This window comes from Cricetulus griseus, chromosome 5, assembly GCF_003668045.3.
Source record: "Cricetulus griseus strain 17A/GY chromosome 5, alternate assembly CriGri-PICRH-1.0, whole genome shotgun sequence".
Taxonomy (NCBI): Eukaryota; Metazoa; Chordata; class Mammalia; order Rodentia; family Cricetidae; genus Cricetulus; species Cricetulus griseus.
The window spans coordinates 39,331,305-39,352,568 of NC_048598.1; the positions used below are offsets into that span (position 1 = coordinate 39,331,305).

Consider the following 21,264-nt stretch of genomic DNA (forward strand, 5'->3'; position numbering starts at 1 on the left):
AAAGTTGACAGCACAGCTAAAGTTTCCAAAAATTCAAATTATGTATGTATATACATTTATATTTATATAAAAAGACCAATAATGGTAGTATGTTATGCATCAATAGCAGCAACAGCTTTTCCAGGTTCTGCAGTCATTTGAGCAAAATTGTAGAGACATCCAGCGCTCTCCATTAAAAAAAAAGTAAAAAACAAAATCCCAGAAAACAACACAGTTCTGTTACTCTTGTGGTACCTGGCACCATTTTTTTTAAGTTAGCTTCTCAATCATCATCTGGAAGGAAACCATTCTGAGCAACATCATTAAAAACAGCTCTGGTAAAGCACGGTCACTACTATATATCATAAAGCAGGTCCATATATGAGTGAGTACATATCATGTTTGTCTTTTTGTGATTGGGTTACCTCGCTCAGAATGGTTTCTTCGAGTTTCATCCATTTTCCTGCAAATTTCAAGATTCCATTGTTTTTTTCTGCTGAGTAGTACTGCATTGTGTAAATGCACCACATTTTCTCTATCCATTCTTCTGTTGAGGGGCATCTAGGCTGCTTCCAGTTTCTGGCTATTACAAATAATTCTGCTATGAACATGGTTGAACAGATGTCCTTGTTATATGAATGTGCTTCTTTTGGGTATATGCCTAAGAGTGGAATTGCTGGATCTTGTGGTAGACTGATTCCCATTTTCTTGAGGAGTCTCCATACTGATTTCCAAAGTGGCTGTACAAGTTGGCACTCCCACCAGCAGTGGAGGAGTGTTCCTCTTTCTCCGATCCTTTCCAACATGAACTGTCATAGGTATTTTTGATTTTAGCTATTCTGACAGGAGTAAGATGGTATCTCAATGTTGTTTTGATTTGCATTTCCCTGATGGCTAAGGATGTTGAACACTTTCTTATGTGTCTTTCAGCCATTTTAGATTCCTCTATTGAGAATTGTCTATTCAGTTCTGTACCCCATTTTTTAATTGGATTGTTTGGTGTTTTCAAGAATAGCTTCTTGAGTTCTTTGTATATTTTGGAGATCAGCCCTCTGTCAGATGTGGGGTTGGTGAATATCTTTTCCCAGTCTGTGGGCTGTCGTTTTGTCTTGCTGACTATGTCCTTTGCCTTACAGAAGCTTCTCAGTTTCAGGAGGTCCCATTTATCAATTGTTGATCTCAGTGTCTGTGCTACTGGTGTTATGTTCAGGAGAACACGTCTTTATGACCGCTGTCTCTCTCTGTGCCAACACCACAAAGGCTTAATTGCTATCTTGGTTTCCTTCCTGTTCTTGTGATAAAGTGCTCTGACACGGCAACTTAAAGGACAGAGGATTGGTTTTAGCTATTAGTCTATGCACAGTATATCACAGAGAGGAAATCAAGGTGGTGGCAGCTTGAAAGAGCTAGTTGCATCATGTCCTGTTCAGGAGAAGGCAACATGTGCACACATGCTTCTCATCTCTCTCCACTTATGTAGTCCAGGATCCCCTGCCCAGGGAATCCTACCCACAATTAAGATGGATCTTCCCACATCAATTAATGTAATCAACAAAATCTCATATAGGTAGCCTAGAGGCCCATCTCCCAGGGGACTATAGATCTGCCACATTGACAACACTCACAACAGACTTACCTTAGGTTTATTCTAAGTATTATGGCTAAGGAAAGTAAGCATCCCTGTCAGGTAGAATCAAACACAAATCCTCTCTCAAGAACAAACTTTACAACCTACCACAAAAAAATTCTTCATTCCACCATCATTCTGCACACACTCATTGTAAACACATGACCATGAATGAGCTACAGTAGAGGCAGCAAACCACAAAATCATACATGTAAAGACTCTGGTTACTAGAATTATCAAAACCAACGTAAACATAATGTAAAACTAAGGTGTCAATTAATTAATTAATGGGTATGCAGTAGTAAATATGGAAAAAGGAGTTATGAAAATAATCTTCAGCAATGAAAAACAGCAATTGAAAGTAGACTATAGGTAGATGACATTAGTATTTCATTAAACACAATGAAAGAAACAATTGTTGACTTGGAAAGTAAGGCTGAAGAAGCATGTGAGACAGATATAAAAAATATGAAAAAGATTAACAATCAGGAGATCAAGAAATGTACAATGTACGTGCTATGAAGAAATAAGAATTAAGAAGATCCAGTGTTTTCCAGAAGTGTTAAGAACATTAAGGATTTCAAATCGCCCAAAGCGACAAATAACAAGAAAGAGAAATAGACAGTGAAGGGACAGATTGGAAATGCAGTGAAGGGAACAGAAGCAGCCAAGCTGAAAAATAAGCAACAAACAAAAACTCCGAGCCCCAAACATCTACAACGACATAGCTAACGCTTCAGAAGTCACACTGGCAATGGGAAGAATAGAAAATAAACGTCTAAAGTATGGAAAGAAACCAGCTTTCAGGCTGAATTCTATACTTAGCAATGCCATCTTTCAAAACCAGACATTTTCTCATAGAAACTTGGGTGGATTTACTACCAACACATTCACAATAAACTTCTTTTTTTTGAGTCTTTTTTATTTTAATTTGAAAGAAAATTATTTTACATGTCAATCCCAGGTCCCTCTCTCTTCCCTCCTCCCCTGCCCCCGCCAACTAACACCCTACCTATCCCATACCCTTTCTGCTCCCCAGGGAGGGTGATGCCTCCCATAGGGGGTTTTCAAAGTCTGTCTTATTCTTTGGGATAGGGCCTAGGCCAACCCCCTTGTATCTAGGCTCAGGGAGTATCCCTCCATGTGGGATGGGCTCCCAAGGTCCATTCCTATGCTAGGGATAAGTACTGATCCACTACAAGAGGCCCCATAGATTTCCAAGGTCTCCTCACTGACACCCACATTCAGGGGGATCTGGATCAGTCCCATGCTGGTTTCCCAGCTATCAGTCTGGGGACCAAGAGCTCTCCCTTGTTCAGGTCAGCTGTTTCTGTGGGTTTCATCAGACTGGTATGGACACCTTTGCTCATCAGTCTTCCTCTGCAACTGGATTTCAGTTCCGTTCAAGGTTTAACTTTTGCTTCCACCAGCTGTTGGATGAAGGCTATACAATGTCATATGAATTAGTCATCAATCTCATTATCAGGAGAGGACATTTAACCTCTCATCTGTTGCTTATGCTTAGATTGTTAGTTGGTGTCATCTTTGTAGCTCTCCAGACCCTAGTGCCTGATTTTTCTTTAAACCTATAATGCTCCCTCTATTATATTATCTCTTATCTTGCTCTCTTCTGTTTTTCCCCCAACTCAACCTTCCTGCCCCATCATGTCTTCTTCACCCCTCCTCTTCTCCCCTTCCCATTCTCCTAGTTCCCTCCCCCTCCCCCCATGCTCTCAATTTGCTCAGGAGATCTTGTCCCTTTCCCCTTTTCCGGGGGACCATGCATGACTCTCTTAGGGTCCTCCTTGTTTAATAGCTTCTCTGGCAGTGTGGGTTGTAGGCTTGTAATCTTTTGCTGTATGTCTAAAATCCATATATGAGTGAGTACATAACATGTTTGTCTTTTTGTAACTGGGTTATCTCACTCTCACTCAGAATGGTTTCTTCTAGTTCAATCCATTTGCCTGTGAATTTCAAGATTCCATTGCTTGTTTGTTTGTTTTTTCTGCTGAGTAGTACTTCATTGTGTAAATGTACCACATTTTCAGTTTGGTACAGAGTATTGGTATTAGCTCTTCTTCTGGTAGAATTCTGTACTGAAACCATCTGGCCCTGGGCTTTTTTGGTTGGGAGACTTTTGATGACTGCTTCTATTACCTTAGAGGTTATAGGTATGTTTAAGTTGCTTATCTGTTCTTGATTCAATTTTGATAAGTGATATCTGTCCAGAAAATTGTCCATTTCCTTTAAATTATCCAATTTTGTGAAGTACAGGTTTTCAAAGAATGACCGGAAGATTCTCTGTATTTCCTCAGATTCCATTGTTATTCCTTTTCATTTCTGATTTTGTTAATTTGCATGTTCTCTCTCTGCCTTTTGGTTAATTTGGATAAAGGTTTGTCTATCTTGTTGATTTTCTCCAGAAACCAACTCTGTGTTACCTTGGATTCTTTGAATTGTTTAGACTTTATTGATTTCTGCCCTCAGTTTGATTATTTCCTGGTGTCTACTCCTCTGGGATGAATTTGTTTCCATTTGTTCTAGAGCTTTCAGCTGTTTGTCAACTCTCTGGTGTGACTATTCTCTAGTTTCTTCATGTGAGCACTTAGAGCTATGAACTTTCCTCTTAGTACTGCTTTCAAAGTGTCCCATAAGTTTGGATATGTTGTGTCTTCATTTTCATTGAATTCTAGGAAGTCTTTAATTTCTTTCTTTCTTTTTTCCTTGATCCAGGAATAGTGTGCAATTGCCTGTTGTTCAATTTCCATGGGTTGGTAGGTTTTCTGCAATTTGTGTTGTTTTTGAATTCTAACTTTGAAGCATAGTGGTCCGATAAGACACAGGGGGTTACACAATAAACTTCTAAAGACAGTTCTTCCTAAAGTCAGGAAGATTTGTGATCCATAACAATGGGAAGGGTGAATGTTAACTGTGTCCAATGATAGCATTAATGTCTAAATTGTGCGGCTAATGACAAGAGTGTTTTACATATAAGTTGCAGCAGGTGGTGACTGATATGGTACAGATTGAAAGTAAAGCTATAAACACTAAACTTTTAATGATGTGTGTTAAAATTTCCAAGATAACCCCTAAGATGATAGACATAAGTGTTGATGTCTTCATTATTACTGTGATTATGGTTATGTCCAGAGATTTTGTAGAAAGAAAAAGGGAAGGGGCTCACATACTGACACATACACACTAAGAGAGAGGGGGCAGGGGGAATTTTGTGATCAAATAAGTTTTGAAGCCATCATATTTCCTGCTTAACTTCTCTGTTTTCTTCTCAGCCAACATGTATTCAAAATCCCTAGGTGGGGATGGTAGGTTTGTAGTTCTCCCTGTGTTTGTTTGCCCCAAGAACCTTTATCACATGGACAATCCATTAACACATTGAAAATATCTTTCATGTTGAATCTGTATCCTCAAAAGGTTGAGTGACTAATAGAACCACCCAAGCTTGAAAAGAATAGCAGAGAGCCTTAAAGCGAACTTGGTCAAGGGAAAGTTAAAAATACTATTGTCCAGTGATACTAGGAGATATAGGACATGTATACATTACAATCCACTAAACTAGAAGTAATAATAAAGACTCTACCTAACAAATAGGTTGATGAGTTGCATTTGCAAGGCTGTTGGATCATCTGGGAACATGGCCAAGCAATTCTGGGGAGAAGACTTGGCACTGGATGTGGCCTTGTGTTCTTTAGGAGAGAGAAAAAAAGATTAATTTATTCTGTAAGTCATAATATATTACCTAGAAGCCAAATTACTAGTCAAAATCCTGCTTTCATGTAGGTGTACAGTACTACCACAGCTTTCACCTGAATTGCAGAATACTGCCCCTTCATGATCAAATGGAATCCAAATTGTCTTCTCAGCCATTTCCAGTGTTTCAAAATTTTCTCCCCAAATGGCAGGTTTGTGATATTTTTAATTATAATGGAATCTTACTCATCCATTCTAAACACAGCTGTTTGGTTATAGAGCAACACGAAATAATCACACTTATAAAAGAGTGTTTGCCAAGAAACTAAGACAAGAGAATTCTGAATTTTAGGCCATCCTGGGCTATATAATAAGATCTTGTCTTTTAAAAGAAAATGCAAAACAGCATTGGGGAGCTAACTAGCTGGTTCAGGAAAGTGCTTGCAACAACATAAGCATGAGGTCCTGAGTTCAGACTCCCCAGCACTGGAAGGGGAGAAACAGGAGGATCGCTGGGACTTGCTGGCCAGCCAGCCTAGCCAATCCAGTGAGCTCCAAGCTTAGGAGTTCAAATAACTATTTCTTCTACAACTAAACATTTTGAAAATGTCCAAGCAAAGGGGAGGGTGGGCTCTATTTAGCAGGCAAGTCTTCTAATTTTTATGCTGTTTAGAATATAAGATGCTGGGTTGTTTTTTTTTTTTTTAAGAAAAACTATAATACTTAACTTATACCCTTTGACATCATTTAATGTCCTGGTGCTTTATGTAGCTGTGTGCACTGGCTGATTTTCTGTGAAGACTTGGAGAAGTCTGAAGGCTTCATCTTCACAGTCCTGGAAGACATTGACAAGCAGCAAGCAGAGACACCCTTTGCCTGCCTCTGTCCTGGAATGCCTTCTGTGCAAGCTTCTCTTGATCTCCAAATCCTAAAGTGTGCAAATTCTACCTCTTCCTCAGAGCTTCCCTTGACAACTGTAGCCCACTTCAGCCCTCTCCCACATCTCTGATTTTCTGCTACCTGATGGCCCGAACATCCCACTGTCTTACATCATCCCTTCCCACTAACCTGTCTTCCCAAACAAGAGAGCCTGAAGGCAGGTCCGTGCCTTGCATTCATGATTTCTACTCAAGTCGGTGAATTTACAGTCCACAGCCCCTACTTACTGATCAAGTGACTCATGCAAGAATCAGAGTTCATCTGTTCAGAAAACAATTGTTCAGGCTGTTCTCTGACAATAGCAGAGCCCCCAGTTATCTGTTGTTAAGCAGTTATTTATATGTTGCACATTTTCAAAACCTTATGTAGACACCAGACTCTAGCAACCATTGCTTCTTGTTTGTGCTCGTTATTCTGTTAGAATGAATGCAGAGTAAAGGTTCTGTATGTGACAGGGAACTGCTGTGGATGAGAAAGGGTGTCCAGGTGAGGCTATGGGCAAGCCTTACAGCCCTCTACCCCATGCCCAGTCCCCACCCACCACCCACCACCACCCCTTGCTATGGTTTCTCTTGAAGCAATTTTCCCCAAACCCTCCAGTTTACAGCCTTAAAGATCTGCTTTGAAGACTAGGATTTAGAAACATGTGGTTAGCCTTGCTCCAAGGTTTTGCAAAGTCAACAGGAGGCACTTTGATTATAGCTGTTTGTTCTCGGGGGACAGTGAGTTTGCCGAAAATTAGAGATGGAAAATTGCCTCTTCTAACAGATCAGGCCAAGCCTGTACAGCAAGGCTGGCTGAGGCAGGCTGACTGCTAATGCACGGCTTGAACAGGTTGGCAGACAACCTGATGCAGCTCCACCGCCTGGCTCCTCCTCAGAGCAGGACCGCAGTGGATGGCACAGTTCAATGTTGTCACTGCGTCAGTCCCTGGGGGATTTAATTCAGTGGCTGCAACTGTATGGGAATAGACAGTTATTTAGAGTAAGAGCCTTAACCGGTTTCTGTTTGGGCATCTCGGTGTCTTTCAATTATGTGCACAATTTGAGAGCCCAGATGCCCCCCCCCCCAGACCATACAGGTATATATTTTTAATGGGACTCAATTCATAAAAATCCCAATTAATCAAATTGTTAAATTGTGGAGATGGATTTTTTTGTAAAATGTTTATTTATTTGTGTGTGTGTGTGTGTGTGTGTGTGCGTGTGTGTGTGTGTGTGTGTGTGTGTGTATGTTCATCTGTCTATCACATTCATACAGTATTGGTGGAGGCCACATGAGAGGTTCTATTCTCCTGGGATTGGACTTACAGATGGTTATGAGTTGCAGTGTGTGCTGGTAACTGAACCTGGATCCTCTGGAAGATCAGTCAGTGCTCTTAACTGCTGAGCCATCTCTCTACCTCTGAGACAGATGATTCTTCTTAACCACAAAAGGATCTGGTAATCAATTTTAGGGTGGTCTTATTAGCCAATCATTCTCCTAGTGACTATCATATTACATTGATGGATTTCTTTTTCTACTGAACTTAGCTACAACACACCACCATGGTGACTAAAGCCCATGCTTTGACTTCAGCCAAGAACCAGGTTGGAAACCAGGAGCTGTCATTTATTTGCAATGTATTTGGATTAGCTCTGACCTCTCCCCCCTCCCCCAATACAAAGGACTAAGCACACCCCTCTGTCAGGTAACAGCCAGTGAGACTCAATAGATAAGTGAGTCATCCTACTTGTATGTTATTAGAGTATATGTATGAAGGGTTTCTCACCCACATTCTATTTAAAAGCACCTTGCCGTTTGCTTGGTTCAATGTGTGATTAACTTTCATTGCTGTGTGGCTCTTCCCTTCATCTGTCCTTCTGTTGTCTTCTAGGCCTTTCTTTCATCCACCCATCCTAGAGCATTGTAATTAAATGCGTTAGCTACCACATTGGGTCTAGGTGGAGAATTATCCTAAAATAATGATTCCCAAGTAGCCCGTGGATCTCTGGCAGAATCTCCTGGCCAAAATACCAATTCCTATGGCCCAGGTCCAGGGCTTCTGACAGAATCACAGTGGGGAGGGGAGGAATGTGTATTGTGATATCCTCCTCCATGTTATTCAGATGTGAGCTAAACTCCCACTGGGAAATTTGGGGGTATCACTTGGGAGCTCTTGGTCTTGTTAAAAAAAATAATTTAAGAATGGGCCCAATAGAAGTTTGTGAACAATTGTGTTAGAGTTTGAAAGAAAATCCCTAGGGCAGGCAAGCTATAAATCTTGGCAGCTGCTCAAAGAGGGAGATGGAGACCAGGAGGAAGAGAGAAAGCCGTATCAATTAAACCAAGGTAGCACAGAGGTCAGCACCTGGTGGACAAGCAGTCTCATGGCAGAAAGACAGTTTCAGAGAAAAAGTAAGGAAGCCCATAGGGGCACAAAAGACAGATGCCCTGGTCAGCATCCAAAAGAGACAGAAAAGAAGAAAAAGGGGAAGTTATACCTTCCGATCTTAGTAGAATGGCTTAATGTGAATCTGACTTCCTGAGGGCTGGTCTCTTAGCCAGGTAGGTTTCATCCAATCTTTAGGCTAGGATGTTACGATAAATCTTTTTGCCAAAAGCCGCCTGAGCCCCACCGTCACGTGTGAGCTTTATGCCAGTCGCCCGCCCGAGTTAGGCCCAAATGAATACACAGAGAGACTTGTATTAGTTACAAAGCTGCTTGGCCAATGACTAGGATTCTCATTTGTTAGCTCAGTCTCAATTACCATACATCTATATATCTTATGGGACTTATCTTATAGGACGCCTTATTGGCGTCCCTCCTTGCTGGTGAATCATATCGTGTCGCTGGAACAGGAGCCGAGGGGAAAAAGAGGGCGACACTTCCTTTTTCCTCTTCTTAAATATGAGTCTCCTTGCTATGTCACTTCCTGTCTGGAACACAACTTCTCTACTACATTTCCCAGAATCCTCTTTGACTCCTAGTCCAGCCTAACCTGCTGTCTCATTGGCCAAGCAAGTACTTTATTTATAAACATACACAGAAGTGTTTCCCCCATCACTAGGAGCTAATAGCAAAGCATTCCCTTTATGGACCTTTTCCATTACTACAATAGCAGCCCAAGAACAGAGAAGAGTGCCTTTTCTACTTAACATCACAGGCCATACACTGCCTGCTTCTGTAGTTTGCTCTTCAAGCCATTCTTGGACTAAGTCTACCCCCCTGGACGATACTACCTTTCCCTTTCCTTTCTTAAAGGCATTAGCTGTGATCCCTAAGGCTGACAGGGGAGTGTGTGCACCATCCCATTCCAGCCAGCAAACACTGAGTGAAGAGGGTCTCTTCTGGGTGAGATACTGTATAGACTTTGGGGCCACGCAAAGATGAGTAAGAGAGCAAAGCATGGCAGCAGTTGGCTGAAGCAGGTGGATCACAAGGCTCAAAAGAACATCCAAACCTCCTCATGACAACTCCATGAAAGCCTATCTCTAAATAAAAAGTTTTCTTAAAAGGGGGCTAGGATGCGCATCTGGGATGGGGTGCCTGCCTAGTGTGTATTAGGCTCTGGTTCATCCCCCCCTTTATATTACAAAAGGAAAAAAGAAAAAAAAAGGTAAAGGTCAAGGCAGCAATAAATTCAAATGAGCAATTTCAGCAAGTGACAGAATTCAGTGTCAATCGTGTTGTGAGGATATGAGCATATCCGTTAAGCAGAGAAGAACAGAGGAAACTCCCACCTTGACATATGTGTGCATAGTCCTATGGATGGCACATTATTAGGAAAAGGCACTGGCAAGGTGTGTAATATTAAGTGTGTGTTGCCAACAACTGAAGACAGCTTGCTCACCCACAGCTATTTAATAATTCAGGTAAATAATAGTGACTTCCAAGGACTTGACAGGTAGTAGTTCTTTCTGACTAACTTGCTTCCAGGTGGTATATTGTAAGGACGGCAAATCTCAGACCCAAGCCTGCCACCCACATCTGTTGGCACCCAAGACCACACAGTCATACAAGATGCTTTATTATTGGTGCCTTCTCTTAACCTCTCTGCCAAATGCCTTCCATGTCAGCTCTACTCCTGGTAGATACAGTCCTATTCTCTTCGGAGTTTCAACTAGCCCCCAGAACAAGATACTAAATGCTCTGGTAAGAGAAATGACATTTGATCCAATGGGGCTTTCAGGCTGACAACATGACACTGCATGTGCTCACAGAGAGGTAAGATGCATCTGTATATTTTAATTAATTTAGTCTATTAAAAGCTACTCAATTAGCTCTCTCTCTCTCTCTCTCTCTCTCTCTCTCTCTGTGTGTGTGTGTGTGTGTGTGTGTGTGTGTAGGTGCAAAGTTGATGTCAGGAGTCTTCCTTGATCACTTTGTACCTTATTCAGTGAGGCAGGATCTATCACTTAAACTCAGAGTTCTTCAACACAGTCTAGCTAGCCAGCTTGACCTGGGAATTCCTTGTCTCTGTGCTGAGACTACAGGCAGGCCACAACTCCCCCAGCACTGATGTGATGCTGGGGACCTGAACTTGGGTCCTCACACTTGCACAGCAAGTGCTTTACCCTCTGAGCCTCCTCCCTACTTCCCCACCTTGGTTTTCGAGACAGCCTGGGGTTCACTGATAAGGCTGGGCTGACAGGCCAGTGAGCACCATCCATGCTCCTCTCCAGCTGTGGAATCATGACAACACTATCATGTCTGGCTTTTTTATTTGTACACAGGTTCCACTTATCTAAGGCTAGTCCTCATGTGTGCACAGCAGCTACTTTATGGACTGAGCCACCCCCCTACCCGACCTGCTCAACTGGTCTTGGAAAAGGCCTTTCTAACTCTATTTACAGTAGTGATCAATCTCTTTACTACAAGTGGAAGTAGAGAGGGTGAAAGCACTTTCAGCACTCCTGACTGTCCAAGGGACCTCTACATAGCATATTCTTGATAAGGAGTATTACTGGGTCTCCTTAAAGCCATTATGGAAATAAGTATGGAGGTTCTTCAGAAGATTAAAAAGAGATCTACCATATGAGCAAGCCAGCTACACCACTCTTGAGTATTTACCTAAAGGACCCGAGGTCACACACCACAGAAACACTTGCATGTTTGTGTTTATTACTGCACTATTCACAACAACTAAGAAATTAAACAGAGAGGGAAGAGTAATAACTCCAGGTTCTTAGCAGTCACTGGCATTTCTGTTTCTCACACTGACTCATCAGAGGGAAATTTTCTGGCTACAGTGGTTTGAGAATAGCATCTTTCCCCACAATTCCCCACCACTTCAGATCTGAGCACAGAGCATTCCGTGCCATTGAACCCACTCTCTGTGCTTCCTCATAGCTGGCAGGTGTTTCAGGGTCTCATGCTTCATGCAGCCCCCTGATCAAGGCCACGATGGGGGCAGCAATGTTTCATAGCTTGCAAGTCTAGAGGAGAGAACAATGTTTAGATTTTGTGCTATCAGAATCCCTCAGTTCTAACACATTTTGTGTTATATGGTGACGTGTCCATGAGGCTGTGAAACGGAATTTCTCCAAGTTTTGATATCACAGAATACCAACTGACAATATTTTTAAATATGGGCTTATAAATAATTTCTTCAAGAAAAACTGTCTTTTTGGGGCAGCAGCAAGCGTCGATGACAATATCAACAAATGAACACACAACAAAAACAAAGCAAAATCATTTGATCTTGAAATATATGGGTAGCAAATCGCTTCAACATTTTTCAGAACTATGATTAAATGGTTGTTATAAGTTTTATGAGCATGCTCTCCAAGCACATCTATGGACTAGTCATGGAACACATTATTATTTTGGGAGTTTATTACATACACATTTTTCTTTAAAACATGTATTCTTTAAGAGCTTCACATGTGCATATAATGTGTTTTGATTAAATCAGCTCCCCATTCCTTCCTCTCCAACTCTTATCCCCTTCCCCAGTTTTTCCTCCCAACTTGATGTGCTATTTTTTTTTATACCTATTGGGTTCACTTAGTAGCTGCCCGGACCATCTACTAGAGAGAGCATGGTGATTCGAGATATTTGATCACATGATGAACCACGAAAGTGTGCTAGTAAAATCAACCTTGGATCAGGACAGGGAGCCAGCAACTAGGTGACAGGAATTAGCCATAGAGAGTACAAGGGAGCCAGGAAGATGGATAAAGAGATGCACAGGAGTAGTCGTGAGGGGCTTGGAGTTTGACTGCGTTTTTGGTTTGGGATGGCTGGACTCTCTCTTGCTATCCAAAGAGGAAGGTTAGCTGTTTGCTTCTCGGGTGCTAGCAGGTTTTCACCTCAGCATCTGAATCTCAAGTCTTTATTGGTAAATACAGCAATAGCAACTTTGGAAGCAGCGGCGTAAGCAGTGGGTACTGACTATGGGGCCACAGAGAAGAGTTAAAACAACACTTGGGGTACCCTCTCAGGTGCTGCATCCCCCCAGCAACCATCAGTTGCCAGTGTCTCCTCAGCTAAGGGAGGGACTTCATAAGCTCCTACCTCAGCTTTTGGCTGGCTCGAACTTGTGCAGCATCGGAAAGGCAGTTAAAGAAAAGAGAACAGATGACCGTGAAGCTACTTGCTTTTGTTCTTTGGTCTCTACTATCCTTGTCCCTGGTGCTTTGGAGACAGCAGGAGTCTAGAAGAGGGAGAAAGACCCTGCAGAGCAGAAGGCAATGCTGCTGACACTCCTCAGCAGCTGCAATAGACAGGAGCGCAGGACAGTCATCAGACAGGCTGCCCAGAGGGCAAGCGGCCGCCTCCAGCTCACCAATAGCCCAACCACCACCACATACCAGGAAGCAGGAGTGGGTACCAAAGACTGGTGAAGATGTTCCAGCCATCTCATCTCCTACTGAGTGCTTTCTCCTCTCTCCCATCTTTCTTCTCCTCCCCCTCCTCTCATCTCTCTTCTTCCATCTGTCATTTTTCTGTAAATAATTGCTAAAGCGCATCCCCCTTTTTAACTTAAAACCAAGACTATTATGCAACTAGAAAATGAACACATGTCAAACATTGAACTTGGTTTGTCCATAAACAGTGTAATCAGAAAGACATGGCAACTGGTTTAAAGAATTCTAGCAACCATACAAGGACTTTGGGAGTGAATGTATAAATAAGTGCAAGACACTTTCGGGGGGGTGGGGGGAAGGAAACTAATTTACATTTCCATGACAAATCATTTGTCTTATTATCATTGCTATATACTTTACAGAGCTGTAAAATAGTTCGGAGTCAATGAAAGGAATGATGATTCCGATAAGTAAGCTACAATAAGTTCTACGTCATGGTAAATACAACGTTAAATGTTAGCTACTATTTATTATCACAAAGTTGTATGTTTGGAATCAGAATGATTAGGATTCAAACATTACATCAGCTGTTTATTAATTAGATGTTTAGGCAAAGAAACTCTCAGATCAAATTTCTTACCAGCATGTACTTTCAGCTTATTTTGTGATTCTGAAGAATAAATAGAAACATGCTTATAAAGCAGCCTGCATGGAGCCTAGCACAGGTAAGCATGCAATCATATTCTTTTATTGTTATTTAATATCATGATTTTATTGTGACTGTTTATTAAGATTGACATGTTAAAATTTATAACTTTTATTTCTTAATAATAATCAGTTGCTATTCCCATTATTGGCATCATAACACTATCTTTTAACATAGTGGCTCATGGGAATAAAACACAGTGTGCACACGTACCCCCCCCCAGTCCCCCCCATTCACCCAGACACACAGGAATCAATAAATAAGATAGGAAACTTCAAGGAACCCAACCTGTTCATCCCTCCATTTTTAGAAATAGGAAACCACTATTCAGTGGAGCTAAGCTCATTGTCCAATGCCCCAATCAGTCATAAACAGAACTGCAAGCAGAAGCCAAGTCTCTTGATTGGAATTCCACTCAATCTCCCTGTAACTCATTCTCACCTGGCTGGTTACAGCTTGCACAGGAACTTTTCCCTCCTCTGTACCTACTGTATTTAGAAATCATGGCCCAAAGCAGCACAGAGCACAGGCAGACCATGCCAGGAAGGGAGGTTGCGCTTGACCAGAGCTGAGCAGCCACTGTCCAGGGCAGAAAGAGTGGCCTGCCCATCCACAGTGCCTCATGATTTATTAACTCCACCAGTACCCATGAAATATTCATCCAGTCCTCCAGCCACTGCTCCACTGCTCCGTCAGTCACTGTTCCCTCCTCAGTTGAGACGTGCAGATCAGAGAAGATACTACACTGCAAAGAGTGTCCCCAAGGCAGAATGCCAATTCTCATCTTGATTTGTCATCCTTTTTCCAAAAGCACAATTGGTGGTTGACTTCCCAGGCTCCTGACAGAATTCTAGGCAAGGGCTGTAAAAGTCAGAGAGAGAGAGGTGTTTGTCCTGCTGGTTGCAGCCTGCCCCACCTGGGCTCACTTTCCCCTGTAAACACAAAGCAGGCCTCAGAAAAAGCAGCACTTGTCTGACAGGATCCTCCCTCTTTCGGGGGTCTAGAGTCAGGCATTGATGTGGGCTGCCTCATTCAGCATCTTCTTTGCGGTTACAAATGTTACTCATCAAGAAGAGAAAGGAATCCAGGGAAGGGCACTTGCCACCAAGTCTGGTGACTTGAGTTCGAACCCTGGGAACCACATGGCAGAAGGACAGAGCCAACTTCTCTGACTGCCCTATGCACACCATCACACATGAGGGGGAGGGGCAACACAGATACACAAAAGAAGTAAATAATAACCAAAGTAAAAACCTAGAGCAAGTCTTACCCACTTTTCTGATCACCTGTCATCATTTTCTGTCCTTTCCAGATTGTTCCCCCCTCAGCTCTCTTCTGTGTATATTTCCCATACTCTTTTTTCTTTTTGGAGTCATGGTCATGCATTCTCTCTCCACAAACAGCCATTTGCAAGTATGTCCTGCCATCCCTACCTCCTTCTTTTTTTGTACTCTTTCCCAGCATGTCTATGCTCAGAAGCTGTCTGCCCAGGGAAATATCATTACTCCACAAACTCAGTAGGTACCAACCTGAATTCACCACCTCTGTCTAATGTTTACACCCTCTACTCAACAAGACAACTCTGTCTACAACTCTCTAGGAAAGTATCTTCATTGTATTACTAAGACAGACCCAGGAGCCACACTGAGTCTGTCCCCTTTGTCACTGCCATGTCTCAGGTACTATTGATTGGAGATCCTTGACGCAAAACTTAAGTGACTTCAAACAACAGCAACATTTCTTTTGTCCATCAATTGTCATTTGAACAGGGCTCCAGCAGAGACAGCATGTGTCTTGGTTCCATGCAATGTTGGCAAAGTTCTGAAGCGAGGACTCATTTCTTTTCTCTTTCTCTCTCTCTCTCTTCCTTTCTTTCTTCCTTTCTTTCTTTCTTTCTTTCTTTCTTTCTTTTTTTGGTTTTTCGAGGCAGGGTTTCTCTGTGGCGTTGGAGGCAGTCCTGGAACTAGCTCTTGTAGACCAGGCTGGTCTCGAACTCACAGAGATCCACCTGCCTTTGCCTCCCGAGTGCTGGGATTAAAGGCGTGCGCCACCAATGCCCGGCTCGAGGACTCACTTCTAAGACTGCTCATCCACTTGGCTGGCACTGTGGTGGACACTGGCAGAATGTTCCCCAGGATTCTAGAGGGTGAGGGTCTCAGCTTCTCTCTGGTTGCCTCCGTATGGGCCTCCAGGGCTAAGTACAGTTACTATGCTGAGTAAATATTCTAAGAGACACAGTGGAATACACTGGCCTTTTCAAGTCTAGACCTAAAGCATCTATCAGCATTATTTCTTCTGTGTCTACTGGGCAAGCAGCTCTGAGGCCCCCTCATATTCAGAGGAGGGATCATGACACCCCTCTAAAGGAGAGTGTCCGAGAACAATGGGCTCTGTTTTGTAAAAGCTCTTTCTAATCTAAACTTCACCATGTGCTGGCTTGTTCTTGAGTACCTTTCTCCATCCTGCCCTACTCTTTCTCTAAAATTCTTCCCAAGAGCTAACTTTTCAAACCCTTCATACACCTCTATTCTTCAGGCTGCACCACAGCACCCTAGCATGTGTGGTTCTGTGTGAGAACTGTTCATGGAATAGCTTCCTTAAAAGGCAGTGCGTCCCCAGAGGGCTGTCTTGAAATGTTTTGGAAGCAGGCATGGGGGTGGGGAGTATTGAGAGGGACAGTGAGCTGGATTGCTATGAAGTAAAGAGTTTATTGGAACAGTTATTGATGCCATAAACAGATACACATAGTGGGGGCTCATTAGAAAAGTTATTAATGCTGTGGACAGACAGTCTCAGTGAGAACCCCAAGAAGTTCATGCTCCAGCACCAGAGACCGATATCGCAGTGGTGTCTCTGAAGAAATGATCAGAGCCCATGGTTCAGAAGTAGAAGTCTCTTCTTATACTTTTCTGAGGGTGGGGGAGGGGTTCACAAGTACAAGTTTGCAGCCAGGATCTCTGATTTCCAGGCAGGGGTTAGGGAAGAGGGTAGGGAGCAAGATGTGTAGCCACTCATCCTTCCTGTGTTGTTAACTCACTTTTCAGGTGAGATGCTGGTCCTGGCATGCCTGTATCTAAAACCTCACAGACCATGTTTCAGAGCGGTGCCCACTGGCATTTGTGAAAGGAGACTGCTGGAGATATCGTGACCCGAGCAGAGGCTGGATTCTATTACATTCTTGCATGCCTTACCCACTTCATGTGTCCCAGAACCAAACAGCACCGGGGAAAGACTTCAGCCAACATTTACTGTATGGAAAAATGTTTTCCTCTGTTAATCTTCCCGTGATCCAGAGTGGCAGAAGCAAGGTGTTATTTCTCTTTCCCGGTTTTCACACTCTTATCTTACACAACACGGAACAAACAAATGGTCAAGAGTCATGGTGTTAGCCGTGGTCACAGCCTGTATGGTAACAGAGTGGAGGGGAACTGATTTCCTTAAAGTTAAGTGGAATATCATGGCTCTAGGGATGTCCTCATGAAGGCCAAGTTAGAGACCAAATGAGTGTAAGCTGCTGCTAGCAGAAAACACCTCTGAGATTACTCCACCTAGTCTCTGCTACAAGTGGAGTAGTACATTTGATTTTTTTTGTACATTCAGTAACCAAAACACCGGAGGATCTGATACAATCTGTTAAAAACACAAAAAGCCTGTCGGGAGAGAGCAAAAGTTTGTTAGCAAGGCTCAAGAGACTTTTCAGGGCACAGAGAGATTCCTGTTATCAGAAAGAGGCTGTGTCCAGGGCACAAGGGTCTGTTTCAATTGCCTAATTCATGGGAGTTAAAACCTTAGCAACAATACAGCTTCCTTCAAGGACATGTGGCATCCTGTGCTCTGATTTCATGCTTAATAGGTGCCTTCTGTTCACTGATTTAATTTCTTGTGCATTTTTTTTTTTTTTACCTTGAAACCCTGGGAGTTTCTGTGAGAGTGTTTTGGGGAAGGTCCCAAGAGTGAGAGGGTGGACCTGGGAGGACTGGGAAGTGAAAGGGATCAGAATGCATTATGTGAAATTTCCAGATAATCAATCAAAATATTACCTTTAAAAATTAGGATGAGATAATATTTCAGTTTTACTAGAGGCAAGAGGAAAGTTGCGTTCTGGTTCAAAGGTCACCAGGTAGGAAGAGTCCTCTGTTTCCTGGGATAGTCAGATTTCTTGCTCCATCCATGCCTCTAAGTGACTTGAGGAAGCCTGCCAGCATTATGTGAAGCAATCTGCCTTATTTGATCTATAGGTCTAAATGGCCATTTTACCCAAAACCACTCTCACAGAAACTCCCAGGGTAATGTTTGACCAAAATCAAGGCAGCCTAAGGGCCATCAAGTTGATATCTGAAATTAGCCACTACCCAGGAGTGAGTCGTATTCCATTTCCAGAAAACAGCTCCATTGCCTGCCTTCTTGCCTTCCTTTCTTCCTTCCTTTTTTCTTTTTCTTTTTCTATTAGAAATAACATTGTAGCAAATCTTCAATCATGCACATGAGGCATGTGTGTGTGTGTGTGTGTGTGTGTGTGTGTGTGTGTGTGTGTGTGTATTTTTCTGTAGGTTGTATTCCTAGAATGGGAATTGCTGGGTGTAATAGACAGAATAGTTACCCTTCCGCCAAAGTGCCTATGTCCCAAGCTCTGGGACAGCCAAATATGCTAGATTGCATGGCAAAGGAGACTGATAATGGTGAAGGAATTAAGTTTCCTCTTTGACAACAGGGAGATCATCGGAATTATTTGGGTCGCCACACTGTAATCAAAGTGATCCTCCATAGAGCTGAAGAGACTCCAGAGATTAGAGTGATGACCCTCGGGGAAGGGCATGACTTGCTGTGGCTGACTTTGAAGAAGGTAGAAGGAGGCAATAAGCCCAGGACCTCAGCAGCCTGCAGATGCTAGAGTATCCATGGAAGCATAGCCAGCCTTCCTATAGGGACCCTAGGAAGGAGCGTGAGCCATCCAGCACCTCGACTGTAGTGCAGTGAGACTAATTTCACTCTTCTCAACTACAGACTGTAACATAATAATAGATCGCCACCAAATTAGTAGTAGTTTAGAACATAATTCAGAACACAAACATGTGGGTCCTAGGAAATGTACATACACTGTCATCAGTATTGATTTTATTAGCCTTTTTACTTTTTAGTAATTTTATTAAATGAAAAAATGCTATTTCTGTTTCAGAGACTGAAGTTGCTATTAATGCTTTCTTGTAAATTGATGAACTGGATGATCTTGTTTTAATACATGGCTGCAGTTTTTCTTGTTGACTCACAAATAGTCACTGAATAAAATAGCCCTTAATTATAACGTTTGAGTTTTGCGAATATTTTCTCCCAATCCCTCATCTCTTTGTTAACTCTATGCCAGCTCTCCCTACATAGATTGAAGTCCTTCATACCCAGGGAAGAGTAATGTCTAAGCCAAAGACACCACATACTCCTGCCTGACCCAAGTGATAAGTAAGATAAGTAAGTGTGGGATTAAGTCGGGTACACTTTTGAGGATGAATCTCCTTACTAATTACTGTGTTCATTAAAAATAATGTGTTCTGAAGCACGGGCCGGCCCTGAAGGAAGTTAGCTGCAGAACCCCAGATAGCGGTAGAGAGGGACTCGGACTCAATGGCGACCTCAGAGGTCAGCGGCAGTGGCGGGAATGGCGAGGGCTGCAACCCCTCCGTCAAGTACTACCGGGTGGAGGAGGTGGCGAAGCGAAACTCTGCGGAGGTGGAGACGTGGATGGTGATCCACGGGCGAGTCTACAATATTACCCGCTTCCTCAGCGAGCATCCTGGTGGGGAAGAGGTTCTGCTGGAACAAGCTGGTGCTGATGCAACTGAAAGCTTTGAAGATGTTGGCCACTCCCCTGATGCCAGGGAAATGCTGAAGCAGTACTTCACTGGTGATGTTCATCCGAGTGACCTTGAACCTAAAAATGGTGGTAACAAGGATCCTTCAAAAAGCAGCACGTGCAAAAGTTTCTGGGCATATTGGAGTCTCCCCGTCGTGGGCGCTATTCTTGTAGGTTTCCTGTATCGTCACTTCACAGCCGACAACAAATCCTCCTGAGGAGACGAGACTATGCTGAAGTGTGGGAGCGCATGCTCCTGGGATTGAGAAGTTGAGACTTACTTTGGAGGCTGCAGCATTGCTTCCCCCTTGAATCCTGCCAGTTACCCCCCCAACCCCCTTTGGAGCCAAGATGTTTGACTAGGTATCTATCCTCCTTCAATCTAGGACCAGGGTCCTCACCAGCCAGAGCCTGATGCCCAAAGCACCTGCTCACGTTGTGTCTTTGCCAGGGTTTCTTCTCACTGGCTTCCACTTGTTCTCTTCATTTCAGAGTTTATGTTGATGATTAGAGTTCCTGTGTTGTAGAGACATGGCCTTTGGGGACAGCATATGATTTCTGATACTCTGAGTTCACATTAGGTATATTATTTAAGGGAACAGTACTCTAGTTTTGAATCTTTTCCCCATTTTTCTTTTAAGTAAATTTATTTTTTTAATTCTGAAAAAAGAAAGTAATGTATTCTGAGCCTACTCTGCACCAAGCCTGCATGTGGGAGAGATAAAAATGAACACAGCATTCAGTGAAAAAGAAGCTTAGTGGTGGTTGTGGGGACAAGGCCACAGAGCAGGTACAACAACCACCAGGGAATAGCAGATCTGTGATAGACACTTAGGTAGTACCCATGGCATTCCACATTCAGCCAGTGAGGCTTAGTAGAGACAGTCCAGGAGACAGGAGCATGGGAAGGGCCTAGAGACGCACATAGGGAATACTGGGACAGGAGTGAGGCGAGGCGGGCAGGGCCCATTGAAGTCTGTATACTTCAGCCTTGTCTTTCTCCTGAATGTACTGTGCACTGTTTGAAGTTGGAGAAAGAGGAAGGTGGGGTGTAAGCTAGCCTTTAACAGAGACCATGCCATCTGTTCTGCTGAGAAGAGACTGCAGGGGGCACCATCAGAGACCAGTGCCGAGGTGCTATACTGGCCTAGGAAGGAGGTAGGGGCATGAAAATAAAGCATATCAGACAGATGAATACACAGGACAGACAAGAGACTCATGCCTGCATGTCTCGCTGTTCATGTTTTGTGTATAAGCAGTTTCTACATGGAGGCACTTTGGAACTCAACATCATCTAGTATGCACAAGGCTTTGCAGAGAGAGGTAAAAATCACCGTGTTGAACATACAGAGCCATGATAGATTCATATCACACTTTATGTTTCATATTTAATGTTCTTTCTGTAGATGGGCTCCAACTAACGGCTCGGTGCGATGATTTAAGAGTTTTATGGAGGTGAAAGTGTTATTTGCATTCCACACAAATCATCTCAAAGTTTTGCATTTGGGTCATTTTGAGAGCAAAGGACACGCACAGGGCCATGGCCTGATGCTGGGAAATAGCAGACAGCCACACAAATGTAACATGGAACCAATGATGCTCTGCTGTGTTGTGTCGTCAAGCTATGAAGTACAGGAGGTACTACATGCACTTTGTACTTAGGATATT

At 43.0% G+C, this 21,264-nt stretch overlaps 1 long non-coding RNA gene and 1 other non-coding gene across 21 annotated transcripts in view; one reads left to right on the top strand and one right to left on the bottom strand.

Moving 5' to 3' along the window:
* Positions 1–8,927, bottom strand: part of LOC107980098 — a 42,993-nt gene extending 34,066 nt beyond the window's left edge. For 9 of the 20 annotated variants that reach the window (XR_004770147.1, XR_004770146.1, XR_004770144.1 and 6 more), the window contains exons 1-2: positions 7,564–8,927; positions 5,205–6,715 (exon numbers count right to left, since the gene is read on the bottom strand). This is a non-coding gene — a long non-coding RNA (uncharacterized LOC107980098). The remainder of the gene's footprint in view (positions 1–5,204; positions 6,716–7,563) is intronic. The other 11 variants (XR_004770159.1, XR_004770161.1, XR_004770155.1 and 8 more) reach the window with 11 other exon arrangements.
* Positions 8,928–19,367: 10,440 nt separating this feature from the next.
* Positions 19,368–19,834, top strand: LOC100751261. Its single transcript, XR_003485840.2, has one exon. It is a non-coding gene; the product is annotated as a cytochrome b5 type B (transcript).
* Positions 19,835–21,264: the final 1,430 nt, after the last annotated feature.